Here is a 12,774-nt window from a genome sequence, read left to right on the forward strand (position 1 = left end):
GCGTCAGTGATGCAGGTTTGCAAGGCGGCCACTTGGTCTTTTGTGCACACTTTCTTAAAATTTTACAAAGTAGATGTGTTATCTGCGGATGCTGCTGTTTGAGAGGACTAGTCCTCTTTGAGGGTGTTATATTGTTTTTTTTCAGGGGAGCTCCAGTTGTTTCTGGTTGAGCTCCATGTTACTTGGTTGGCTTGGTTTTGCCTTTGGGAATTTTTTCTGCTGTTTTTTCCCACCCCTCATTTTTGACACTTGCTTTGGGACGTCCCAATGGTCAAGATTCTGGAGCTGTGTCAGTCAATGAACGAAAGAAAATTGGATTCGTGTCTCACCGTAAAATCCTTTTCTCTGATGTTCATTGACTGACACAGTACACATACCTCTATTGAGTTGGGTTATATTTCTTCTGACACTGCTTGCAACAAAACTGAGTGAATTGGGTATAAACACTCGCGCCAAAAACAAACAACAATAAGTGCACTTGATATAAGGGAATTGCTGCTGCTCCATGTCCACAAAGTAAAAAAGTCAATGTCTCAGAATCGCAGAAGCCACTACAATTCAAGCAGCGCAAAATTCCATGTAACCATTAAAGTGCATAAAAATCAATGTATACTGTGCTATAAATCACAAAAACTTGTGCTGCAAAGTGGATAATTCATATACAAATATTAATATAATAAGGTGCATAAATAATTCATGTGCAAATTTGTGCCTCATCCAGTGAGAGCAACCATGTGCAGCATCCAGTTCATGCAGGTGGTAAGGGATGGTTACGGTGGTGGGAATCATTAATCACCTTCAGGGTATGGTAGAAATAAAAACTCACCAGAGGTAGTGGATCCCTGTTATCTTATGACAACAAGGGATCAAACAGCGCTTATGGTGTTTCCAGGCCTTTGGGCCCACTGTGCCAGGTGTGCGTCTCAAAGGAGACCACCTGTGGCTCACAAATCGGATGAAACAGACGGGACTCCTCATAATGCAGTATAGTGATGTAAAAATCCAAGTTTTTTTAAATTTAAAATAAAAATACAACTAAAATAGCCTCATTAGCATCATCCAGCTATTTAGGCTGCTGTACATGCAAATAATGTGTCGTTCTCCCAGCCGTGCGCACTAGTCCAGCATGCGGTCTCCTGCAACTACACACCAAGCTATTCTGCTCCAGGAAGTGTGTGTAGCGGCGCTACAAAATAGCTTGGTTTGTAGGTGCGTGAGGCCGTGCGCTGAACTAACGGCTGTGAGATTGACACATTATTTGCATGTACAGCAGCCTAAATAGTTGGATGATGCTAATGGGGATATTTTTAGCTGTATTTTTATTTTAAATGTTAAATAAACTTGGAGTTTTACATCAGTATACTGCATTATGAGGAGTCCCGTCTGTTTCATCTGATTTGAGATCCACAGTAGGTCCCCTTTGAGACGCACACCTGGCACAGTGGACCCAGAGCCTGGAAACCCCATAAGCGCTGTTTGATCCCTTGTTGTCATAAGATAACAGGGATCCACTACCTCTGGTGAGTTTTTATTTCTACCATACCCTGAAGGTGTAACGCTCCTGCGTTTTTTCGTATGATGTGGATTTTCAGCTGCAGAAATATTCCACTTCAGTAGTCATGTAGAGAAACGCTGAGACACCATTCCCAACTCTCAATGACTCATGTGTGGATGATCTCAATTCAGCAAGTAAATACACACACTCAATAAGATGTTTCCTAGAGTGACTTGTGTATATAGTAACACAGTGATGATAGGCTGAAGAGACAGGTTGGGTAGAGATGGTAGATGACAGACACTTGAAAGGAAATGTTCTTGAAAGTAAGATAGTAGCAGATGGGATGCAGATAGGTTTAGCAATCATGTATGGTAGTAGATGACAGAGTAGCAGGTGGACATACAAGAGAGATCAACCCAGTGCAAGAACAGGTGGTAGTAGGCTCAAGAGCTAGCAATCTTAGATAATGCAGATGTAGTAATAGTCCTTAGTATGCAGAGCTAGATAGTGTAAGCTTTAGTATAAAGGTTATAGAGGTTTCCCCTGTGGGGTACTTATCACTAATAGCAATGTAGCAGAGGAGAGGTTCGGCAAGAGCGGATGATCCGGATACAGGGATCAGCGCAGCGTGGTTCCGACAGCGAGGTATGCTTGCAAGCATGTGAGCTTCAAGACAGGTTAGCATCAAGGCACAAAGCAGTTTGAACGAACACATGTGAGTGAGAGCCGGCGATCTAAATAGCCATCCAGTCCGGCGCTCAGTGATGACGGCATCAGTCTTAAAGGTGTATGCGCACCTTACCAAAAGAGAATGGTGGGGCGCATACACTTATGAAAGAGTAATTAGGGTACCCAAAGGTACCAGAACATTACAGAAGGTGATTAATGATTCCCACCACCGTAACCATCCCTTACCACCTGCATGAACTGGATGCTGCACATGGTTGCGCTCACTGGATGAGGCACTTTTTGGTGGACTCTTAATATTTTGGACAGTTTTGTAGGATACACTGAGCACTTTATGCACTATCAAATTGCACATGAATTAGTTATGCACCTTATATTATTTGTATATGAATTCACTTTTCAGCACAAGTTTTTGTGATTTGTAGCACAGTAACACATTGATTTTTTTGTTGGCACATATGCACTTTAGAGGTTACATGGAATTTTGCGCTGCTTGAATTGTAGTGGCTTCTGCAATTTTGAGACATTAACAAAACTGAGTGCCTATAGCAGAGAGGGGAAATGTATCCCAAGAGACTGCTCCATAGGCGTAATCAAGCTTTCCTGCCTAGTGTCCTCCTCCTGTACTGGCAGCAAAAGGCAATGGTCAAGAAGATTCTGGAGCTGTGTCCGTCAATGAACATCAGAGAAAAGGATTTTACGGTAAGACAAAATCCAATCTGTTTGAGTGGTGCCCGCTGCTGGACTGGTGAGTACTGAACACCCTTGTCACTGGGGACGTTTGGGGGTTTGTGGGCCCACTCTTAGGGCATAGCAGGGATACTGTAGGATCCCCCTTCTGGCCGTGTTGTGTTTTTTTTTCCCTTCCCTCCCTGCCCCTGCTGGGGGCGCTGCATGGAAATGCTGGTGGGGGGGGAGGGTTATCCCTGGGGTCCTTGCTTATAGCCAGAAGTGTGTTTGGTGCATTTATTTTGCAGCTGTTTGGAGCGGCCGCCACTTTAGTGGTTTGCAGATTCTAAGCTCTGTGTAACACAGCAGCAATGTGAGAATTCTGCTCTGGTTCCCGGTCGGGCGCCATCTTGGATGTGGGCAAAATGCCTAGTAAGGGCAAGTGGCCATTTTCCCTGTTACTTTTGTCATTGACTTTCAATAGGCACCTTTTCTCTGGGCTCGAAGGCTGGCCTCTAGGGATGTGAGGTCACTTCCTCCCTCTTCCTCATTTTCATCCTGTGAAAAGATGGGCTTACAGTCTGGGGATTTTTGCTTATATCTCGGCCATTATTCGACCAAATAAAATTCTTTTTTTTTTTTTTTGCTAGTGTGTTTTCTGAAGGGGCTCTTTCAGTTGGTGCAGATTGCGGGGGGAGGCCCGCGGGGACCGCCGATTTTAAAGGGCCAGCGTCCCTTTTTTAATTTAAGGCAAAAATTGTCTCCCGTGATAATAAATCCCCCGCAGACCTGATGGGGACTTCGGGTACACCTGAATCCTCTCCCCTGGCACTCATATCTGCTGCTCTGGCAACTTTAATGTCCCAGGTGAATCTGCTGATGTCTGCACGCTCCTCCATAAAAAACGGCCTGTGCCCTCCCAGTCCTCTGACTCTGAGCCCGAATTGGTTTCCATGGACGATGGTCCCCCTGAGGGGTCCCGGTCCTCCACGTTGAGGGAGAGGAAGAGGGGGAATCTTCCTCCTCGGTAGCGTGGGAATGCGATACGATGCATGCTCTTATGGGCGTCATAACAAACTCTATCTTAAAGCGGTAGTATCCCGCTTTTTGACACTTTGACCTACAGGTAAGCCTATAATAAGGCTTACCTGTAGGTACAAATAATATCTCCTAAACCGGCATGGTTTAGGAGATATTTACAGTGCATGCGCTCTGAAGGTCCGGGGGGGACCTTCAATTAGTTTGCCGGAGTTTGCCGGAAAAATCACTCCCGCGCGTGTCGGGGCTTCGTTTTAAGGTAAGTTACACATAATGGGCTAGTATGCGATGCATACTAGCTCATTATGCCTTTGTCTTGCAGGTTTTTTTTTTTTTTTTTAATTGAGTTTACAACCGCTTTAACGATGAGCCTGCTCAGTCAAGTTAGCGGTCCATTTTGCTCGGGTTCCGCAGACCCCAGACTGTCGGGTCAGGCATTTTTCCTGCCCGGTGGATTTTCACGAGATTGTGAATGGCCAGTGGTGGCACATTTTGCGCATCTTGGTGGTACATAAGCGTTTTTCCACCCGTTCTCCGTTTTTCGGAGGTTTTAGGCGAACGTTGGTCGGTGTCCCCAAGCAGGGGATCACATTGTGTCTAGGCTGAATAAGTCCACCTTACTTGCCGGTAGGGGATTCCTGGTATTCAGGGATCCGGCTGATAGTTATGTGGAAGCGCTTGCCCGCCACATTTATCTAGTGGCGGGCTCCCTGTTGCAACCTGTGTTTTGCCTCAGTGTTGGCCTCTCAGGCGCTCATGACATGGTGCAAGGGGCTTCGCAGCAGGATCAGCTCGTCCACACTGCGAGCTTCCTGGGCGACGCAGCTTTGGAAGTGGCTCCGTTGGTCGCCCGGTTGTCGGCGGTGGGGATTGAGATCCACCACATTACCTGGTTAAAGTGCTGGTCGGTTGACCACGCGTCCTAAAAGACGGTGTCTGAGGTCCCCTATGAGTGGGTTCGTCTTTTTGGGGTAACTCTGGATGAGTTGATTACGGGGCTCACGGGAGGTAAGGGTACTCGTGTGCCCTAGGTCACCAAGGGAGAGCTCCCCCGTACGCGGAGGGGGCCCCCCTTCAAGACTCAACATAATTGCCTTCGTGCCTTTGGGATGCAGGAGAAGGGTTACATAGGTAGATAGTAGGTGAGGTTGAATAAAGACAATAGTCCATCCAGTTCAACCTGTGTAGGTGTGTGTGGCTGTAATCATCTAACATAGCCCTTAATGTCCTGATCCTTGAGATGTAAGTCTAAGAGTCTTTTGAAAGTCACCATACTACCCACAGAAACCACCTCTTTTGGTAGACAATTGCACAATCTTGTAGCCCTAACAGTAAAGAACCCCCCTCGTTGCCTGAGGTTAAAACGCTTCTCCTGTAATCGCATTGTATGTCCTCGAGTCCTCATGCAATTCCTTCGAATGAACAGCTTTTTTTCTAAGCTGAGATCCCCATTAAGATATTTATAAATTGCTATCATGTCCCTTCTCAGACGTCTCTTCTCCAGGGAAAATAAATCGAGCGATTGCAGCCGCTCTTCATAGTTAAGGTCCTCCAACCCCCTAATCAGTTTAGTTGCCCTTCTCTGGACTCTCTCCAGCTCCAACACATCCCTCCTGAGGACTGGCGACCAGAACTGGACAGAATACTCCAGATGCGGTCGGACCAGAGTTTTATAAAGTGGAAGGATTATAGTCTTATCTCTGGAATACATCCCTTTCTTTATGCATGCTAATATTCTGTTGGCTTTGGAAGCTGCCGCTTGACATTGCATGCTGTTGCCTAATCTATCATCAACCAAGACTCCCAGATCTTTCTCCATTTTTGATTCCCCCAAGGGTTCCCCTCCTAACGTGTATTGTGTTTTTATGTTTTTAGTCCCCAAGTGCAAAACCTTACACTTCTCCACATTAAACCTCATTTGCCATGTCGTTGCCCACTCTGTTATTTTGTCCAGGTCATTCTGTAGGATATCTGCTTCATGCTGTGCAGTTATTGCCCTGGCCAATTTTGTGTCATTAACAAACTACTGATCCCGTCCTCAATGCTGTTTATGAATAAATTGAACAAGGTTGGTCCCAGGACTGAGCCCTGGGGCACCCCGCTTACTACCTCAGACCAGTCTGAGTATGCACTGTTTATTACCACCCTTTGGAGACGGCCTTTTAGCCAGTTCCGTATCCAAGAGCAAACCCTGCTGTCGATACCTGCAGACCTTATTTTATAAATTAAGCGCTTGTGGGGAACTTTATCAAACGCCTTAGCGAAATCCAAGTACACCACATCCACTGGTCTGCCCCTATCTAGCTCACAGCTCACCTCCTCGTAGAATGCTAAGAGATTGGTTTGACAAGAACGCCCATTTGTAAACCCGTGCTGATTACTGCTGATGATGTTGTTGTCTTTAGCATATTCTACGATATAGTCCCTTATCATCCCCTCCAAAAGTTTACATATTATTGATGTCAAACTGACAGGCCTATAATTTCCCGGGATATGCCTCTGGCCCTTTTTGAATATCGGAATCACGTTAGCCTTCCTCCAATCCCCTGGTACATCTCCTGTCCTAATACTGTCAGCAAAGATCAGGAACAGTGGTCTCGATATAACCTTACTGAGTTGTCTCTCAAAGTTGATTTTAGCCATCTTGATTTCTTGTTTACTTTTCTTATTTGCCTCCTTGTATTGCTCGAAAGCCGATACTGTGCCCTCTGATTTATATTTCTTGAAGGCCAATTTTTTTCCCCTAATAAGTTTAACGCTACGGTTTAGCCAGCCAGGTTTGGCTTTGTCTCTTCTAAATTTATTTCCCATAGGAATGCACTGCAAGATGCATTTGCTTAATATGTTCCTAAAGCATTCCCATTTTTCCTCTGTGGTCAGTGATCCCAGGGTTTGGTCCCAGTTTACCCTTTCCATCAATGAGTACAGTTTTGGAAAGTAAACCCTTCCGCCTTCCTGGTGGCCACGAGGAGCCGTGGTCCGGTAAGCCAAACACCGGTCATTCTGATTCGGTGGCCCAGTCCACCTCTCCCTAAAATGGAAGCCCTCCCTGTTGTCGGGGTGGGGGGACATGTGCTTTCTTTTCAGGAACCCTGGTTGTCCGGCATTCAGGACAGGTGGGTTCACGAACCAATTCGTTCAGAGAGATCGAGTTGATCTTGCCCCGCAGACAGGTTCCTCCCATCCATTCTTCAGCTGCCCCCTGATCGTCTCAGATCTCATGGGGGCTGTGCACGGTTTGCTTGCTCACTGAGTCATTGTACCCGTTCTTTTTCAGAAAAAGTTTTCGCGGTTTTGACTCCATCCTGTTCACGGTGCCCAGGAAAGAGGGCACGGTGTGTCCGATTCTCGACTGGTAGTCCCTGAACCGCTTTGTGCGGGACGTTCAGGATGGGATCCATCTGGTCGGTGATGGCCTCGTTGAGGCCTGGGGAATTACTGCATCCATCGCCTTGCAGGATGCGGATCTCCACATCCCTTTTTTCGAGGGTCATCAGATCTGCTTCCACTTTGCGGTGGCTGGGGAGCATTACCAGTTTGTGGCGTTTCCTTACGGTTTCGCTTCCGCTCCCAAGGTTTTCACCAAGGTGTTGGCTCCGGTCTAGCTTTGCTGCGTTTACGAGGCATTGCAGTCCTCGGTTGCCTGGGCGACCTCTTGTAAGGTCGAACTCATGTGTAACCTTGGCAAAAGATCTCGCTGTGAAGGTTCAGACACTTCAGGAGTTTGGGTGGGCCGTCAATTTCAGAAGTCGGCACTGACTCCCTCTACTCGTTTCCAGTACCTAGATGGTCCTGGACTCTGCTCAATCTCGGGCCTTCCTTCCGGAGGACAAAAATCGTGACTTTGCGGGAGGCGATGGGAGCTCTCAGGAATGACGATCTCTCCTCTTTGCGGACCTGCATGCGGGTTCTGGGACGGCTGGTGTCGGCCTTTGAAGCAGTTCCGTTTGCTCAATTTCACACCAATCTCTGCAAGCGGAGATCCTGGACAGGTGGGACAGGACACCTCAGTCCTTGGGAAGGAGTATTTCCTTGAGTCATCCGAGTCGGATCTTCTGTGGTGGCGCTGGCCGCCGTCCTTCACACAGGGTCGGTCCTTCAGACCTCTATTATGGATGGTTGTCACCACGGATGCCAGCCTGTCCGGCTGGGAAGGAGTTCTGGGCACGTTTTGAGCCTAGGGGCCGTGGTCAGCGGGGGAGACTTCGCTACCGATCAGAGTCTTGGAGCTCCGAGCGCTCAAGCTTTGTCTGTTCCGGTGCAGGTTCAGATGGACAATGCTGTGGCTTATATTAATCTCCAAGGGGGCAGAGTGCCCGGGCAGCCATGGAAGTGGCCGAGATTCTCTCCTGGGCCGGATCGCAGGTACTTGCGTTCTTGGCCGTTCTCATTCCGGGTGTGGAACTCTGGCAGGCGGACTATCTATGTCGCCAGACTTTGCACCGAGGGGAATGGTCCCTTCATCCTGGTTCACCTCCTGTGTGCCCGGTAGTAGACCCATTGTGTGGATTTGTTTGCGTCCCGTCTCCACAAAGTGGTGGTAAGGTTCGTGGCCAGGACTCGCGATCCTCTGGCAGATGCCGCGGACGCTTTGGTGGTGCCTTAGCACGGCTATCGGCTACTGTATGCCTTTCCCCTGATTCCACTGTTGTCCTGCTTCCTCCGCAGGTTGGCGTTGGAACGGATGTCAGTCATCCTGGTGGTCCCGGACGGGCCTCGACGGTCCTGGTACGCGGCCTTCGTTCAGATGGTCGTCGAACCTCAATGGCGGCTTCCGCTGCGAGACGATCTGTCTCAAGGACCGATCTTCCATTCTGCTTTACTGTTGCTGGCTTTGTCGGCATGGCGGTTAAAAGCCAGGTCATGAGGGATAGAGGTCTTCCTCAGGCGGTCATCCTTACCTTTATAAGGGGCTCGCAAAGCCACTTCAAGGAAGTTTTGTTTCGCAGCACCTGGAAAGCGTATATCGCTCGGTGCGAAGTGTATGATTTTTACCCTCGTTCTAGGTGGCAAAGGTCTTGGCCTTCCTGCAGAAGGGCATGGATCAGCATCTGGTGCTGACTAAGGCCAAGGGTCTGTTGTCGGCCTTGGCCGTCTTGTTTTCATTGACCTTTGGCGTCGCTTTCTTTGGTCCGCACCTTCATTTCAAGAGGTGCGGAATTTAGCTCACCCCGAGGGGAGCTCTCTTGCTTCCAGAGGACCTGAATTTGTTTTTTGTCAGTGTTACAATAAACCTCTCATTGTGAACATCAGGGGGATGTCTGTCTGTGTTGTCACAGAAAGTTGCTTTTCTGGTGGCCATCGCGTCGGCTCGCAGAGTGTCGGAATTGGCGGCCTTGTCCTGCCGCTCTCCTTATCTAGTACTTCATAGAGATAAGGTGGTTCTGCGACCGAGTCAATATTTTCTTCCCACAGTGGTTTCTTCCTTCCACCTCAATGTGGATATCGTGTTGCCTTCGCTGTGCTCACGGCCCCACGCATCCTAAGGAGTTTGCTTTGCTTCCTCTGGATGTGGTCCGGGCGGTCAAGGTCTACCTGTCCGCCACTGAGTAGATTCGGCAGTCTGATTCTCTATTTGTTCTTCCTGAGGGACCTCGGAAGGGATCGGCCGCCTGCGCAGCGACCATTTCTAAATGGATCAGACAGGGGATTGTTCAGGCCTATTCCATCAAGGGTCAGGTTCCTCCTTTCCCGGTAAAGGCTCATTCTACTCGAGCCGTTAGTGCCTCTTGTTTTTTTCGCCATCAGGCGTCTGTGGCTCAGGTGTGCAAGACGGCGACATGGTCTTCAGTGAACACTTTCACAAAGTTTCACAAACTTGACGTTTTGGCATCTTCGGATGCTTCTTTTGACCGCAAAGTTTTGAGTGCGGCAGTTGTTTGAGGGGACATTGTTTTTAATGTCTTTCCTTGTTGGGGTGTTTTTTCTGGGTTTGTTCCAATTTTTTACTGTGGGCTCAGGTTGTTACTAGCCCAGTTATTTGCGTTACCTTTTTATCTGGTTGCGTTGCTTTCCAACCCCTCATACCTGCACTGCTTTGGGACGTCCCATTAGTGAAGGCTAATACCATCGGGCGGCGACTGTCAGAGGACGTAGAGAAAATAGAATTTTTCTACTAACCGTAAAATTCTTTTTTCTGAGTCCTTTGACAGTCGCCGCCCCCACCCCTCTGGTTTTTGGATCTGGGGGTTGTTGCCTTCCGTTACTGCTTGCTACGAAACTGAAGTAATATCAGATTGGGTTCTGGTAATGGCTGTGGGATGCCCCCCTAGTGGCGTGCTGATGTACAAAAGTTTTTTTTCGTATTAACCTGATAAATATCTGCCTAGCCTGCTCCTGCAGAGTGTGACATTACCCATTAGTGAAGGCTAATACCATCGGGCGGCGACTTTCAGAGGACTCAGAGAAAAGAGTTTTACTGTAAATTCTAAATTTTGATGTCTTTCAAGTGGTCTGTTTATTTTTTTTAAGCAGTGTGTGTGTGTGTGTGTGTGTGTGTGTGTATACACTGTGTATAATATAATATTGCTTAAAATAATTAAAGGAGCACTTTTTAATCAGATTACAGCATCAAGTCAATTAAACTCCTGGGATATTGATCTAGTCAGTTTAGTAGCGGAAGGGGTTGTTAGTTTCAGCTGCTTTGTTAATTAAATTAACAGGTGCAGTTGATGGGCATTAATGATACAACCCCCAAAACAGGAATGGTTCTACAGCTGGAGACCACTGAATTTTTTTCCCCTACTCCTTTTTACTGACTGTTTTTCACTAGTTTTTCTTTTGGCTAGGGTCAGTGTCACTACTGGTAAAATGAGGTGATACCTGGACCCAATGTAGGTTGCACAGGCATTCCAACTCATCCAGGATGGCACATCAATATGTGAAATTGCCAGAAGGTTTGCTGTGTCTCCCAGCACAGTCTCAAGAGCATGGTGGAGATTCCAGAAGACAGGCATTCACTCTAGGAGAACTGGACAGGGCAATAGAAGGTCCATCGTCAGAACCGGTATCTGCTCCTTTGTGCAAGGAGGAACAGGATGAGCACTGCCAGAAGCCTACAAAATTACCTCCAGCAGACCACTGGTGTGAATTTCTCTAACCAAACAATCAAAAACAGTGATTTCCCAACTTCATCTAGTGGGCCCTGTGCTCACTGCCCTGCACCGTGGAGCTCAATTTGCATTTGCCATTGAACACCAGAATTTGCAGGTCCACCACTAGCGCCCTGTGCTTTTCACAGATGAGAGCAGGTTCACCTTAAGCACATTTGACAGATGTGAAAGGGTCTGGAGAAGCCATGGAGAATGTTATGCTGTCTGTAACATTCAGAAAGACTGGTTTGGTGGTGGGTCAATGATAGTCTGGGAAGGCATATCCATGGAGGGATGCACAGACCCCGACAAAAGCACCCTGTCTGCCATTAGGTATTGGGAAAAATCTTTGCACCCCTTGTCAGACCCTACGCTGGTGCAGTGGGTCCTGGGTTCCTCTTGGTGCATGATAATGCCTGGCCTCATGGTGACAGTATGCAGCCAGTTCCTGGAGGATGAGGGAATTGATACCATTGAATGACCCCCAAGGTCGCAAGACCTAAATCCAATAGAACACCTCTGAAACATAATGTTTTGGTCCAGCTGATGCCACCAGGTTGCACCTCAGTCTGTTCAGGAACTCAGTGTTTCGTGGTCCAGATATCGGAGTAAATACCCCAGGACACCATCTGTCGTCTCATTGGGAGCATTCTCCGACATTGTCAGTAATGCGTACAGGCACCTGGGGGCCATACAAACTACTACTGACTAGCATTTTCAGTTGCTGCAATGAGATTTCAGCCAAATGGACTAGCCTGCTGCATCATCTTTTCACTTTGATTTTTGGGTTGTCTTTGAATTCAGCCCTCTGTAGATGGATCATTTTCATTTCCATTAAATTACCTGGCGTCCTTTTGTTCCTAGCACATTATCCAGTCCATATCAGTATATATATCCAGCAGTATAGACTTTTCCCCATCGAGATCTGCTATGTTTTCAACGTGTTCCTTGAATTTATGTGTGTGTGTGTATATATGTATATATATAACAACTTTCTCTTGCTATCTTTCAATCTTTCAGCTGGTTAGATATTATAGACAATTTCAGGTTTAACTTGCCAGAATAGGTTGACCCTGTAAAGATGCATGTTGGAGGTCCTTCGGTTTTGCAAGCATATACCAAGATTAATCTTTATATTTTGTTTGGACGTGTTTGTTCTGCCTTGGAAGTTTAGTTGATGTTTGCTGGTTTTAAGGCTTATCACACAAGTTTTATTAAAAATAAAAACCGCTTCTTCTAGGCTTCTGGTGGGATAGAAAGTACTGTGACACTTGCATGACTTCAGACCTTGAATTAACCTTTTAATACATCGGCCTATTTGAAAACCTATTTAGTTTTAAACATCCATGTTTGTTGCCTTTTGTTGTGTACCTGTGCATACACCCCAATTATTGTAGTAGCATGCACCTATACACATCTAGATCCAGAGAGATCTTTACACAAAAGAGGTAGTTCAATCTGCAATACACATTTATTGAAAGGGTTACTATATATATATATATATATATATATATATATATATATTTATATATTATAAATGCAATATACAGTGGTATAAGTATTATAAATAATGAATAAAAGAAAAATGAGTGTGGATCACTCCAATAAACTCAAATACATACAGTGCATATATAAACATATACAAAATCCATATGTGATAGTCTCTTTGGTGCAGTATACAATCGGTGATGACTCCAGTGACCGATTGTATACTGCACCAAAGAGACTTTATCCAGCACCATTGCACTTTAGTCACGTTTAAATGGACTGTCATTATTTACCTTAATCACA

The 12,774-nt window shown here is 46.6% G+C and overlaps 1 protein-coding gene across 2 annotated transcripts in view; it reads left to right on the forward strand.

The window, feature by feature from the left end:
- The window catches only part of CNOT3 (CCR4-NOT transcription complex subunit 3), an 894,807-nt gene that overhangs the window by 448,942 nt on the left and 433,091 nt on the right, over window positions 1-12,774 (forward strand). The window lies entirely within an intron of this gene.

The sequence above is a fragment of the Pelophylax lessonae genome, assembly GCF_965119305.1.
Source record: "Pelophylax lessonae genome assembly, chromosome: 12".
NCBI lineage: Eukaryota > Metazoa > Chordata > Amphibia > Anura > Ranidae > Pelophylax > Pelophylax lessonae.